Source organism: Sinocyclocheilus grahami, unplaced genomic scaffold (assembly GCF_001515645.1).
Source record: "Sinocyclocheilus grahami isolate Dianchi unplaced genomic scaffold, SAMN03320097.WGS_v1.1 scaffold1.1, whole genome shotgun sequence".
NCBI classification, from domain to species: Eukaryota; Metazoa; Chordata; class Actinopteri; order Cypriniformes; family Cyprinidae; genus Sinocyclocheilus; species Sinocyclocheilus grahami.
The window spans coordinates 778,130-779,401 of NW_015505180.1; positions in this window are offsets into that span (position 1 = coordinate 778,130).

Sequence of the window (1,272 nt, forward strand, 5' to 3'; positions counted from 1 at the left end):
TCGAAATCGCTTATTAATAAAATGATAAAAATGCATTGATATGAATATCTAAATGATATAAAAGATACGTAAATATTTTTACGTTTTTTAGCTAAAAATACGTAGCGATTTGTACGTTTTAAACGTTGAAATACGTCTAAATTGTACGTTTTAGCATGACTAAAAACGTACAAAAGTGTACGTTTTGTGCTTGTAAATGTTACGTATTTATACCTACGTATAAACATGAGACCAGGCTGGTTAATGTGGTGTGTGCTGTGAGCTGAAGTACACTGGAGTGTGTAAGATGTGTTATGGAAGAGCACAGAACTGACACCGCATGACGGATACAGAGGAGCAGAGAATATGGTCTCCTTTTTTTCAGTGGGGTACAATTTCAGAGATCTGTTACAGAATGATTGCGGATAATTAACTTCACAGAAGGACGGCTTGGTTTTTTTTTTGTCATGTTTTTTTTTGATGGAAAAGCATTCTTACTCTTTAGATATTTATAGAACATCCCTCTAGGTTTCACGAGCATTGTACCTTCTGGGAGCACTGGGGAAGTCGTGGTTAGAGAATTGGACTCGTAACCCAAAGGTTGCGGGTTCGAGTCTCGTACCGGCAGGGATTGTAGGTGGGGGGAGTGAATGTACAGCGCTCTCTTCCACCTTCAATACCACGACTGAGGTGCCCTTGAGCAAGGCACCGAACCCCCAACTGCTCCCCAGGCGCCGCAGCAAAAATGGCTGCCCACTGCTCCGGGTGTGTGTTCACGGTGTGTGTGTGTTCACTGCTTTGTGTGTGCACTTTGGATGGGTTAAACGCAGAGCACTAATTCCAAGTATGGGTCGCCACATGTCACGTCACTTTTTTTTTTCATTCATTCCAATTATCTGGAGAATGTCGTCATCTATTGACAGCTCAGTCATTAGAGGTTTCTGTCGTCCTCTAGAGCCAGAGTTTTCAACCAGGGCTGTGTCCGAAATCACCCCCTATACCCTTAAATAGGGCACTATTTGAGGGAACAGCCATTTTTAGTGGTGTCCGAAACCATAGTGGGCGTTCTCGAGTGCACTCATTCAATCCCACAATGCACTGCAAAAACGCTCAATGGCTAGAGAATGCCCATAATGCAACGTGAGAGTCACGCGCCGAATGAATTCCCGCATCTCGCCAGAAGATGGCGCCTGCAGCTGAATAATCAATCTTCGTTTTTACAAATCGCTCATCCATGGCGTACAGCATAATGTACAACACGGGTATAAATTCATTGTAAATTGATTATTAAAT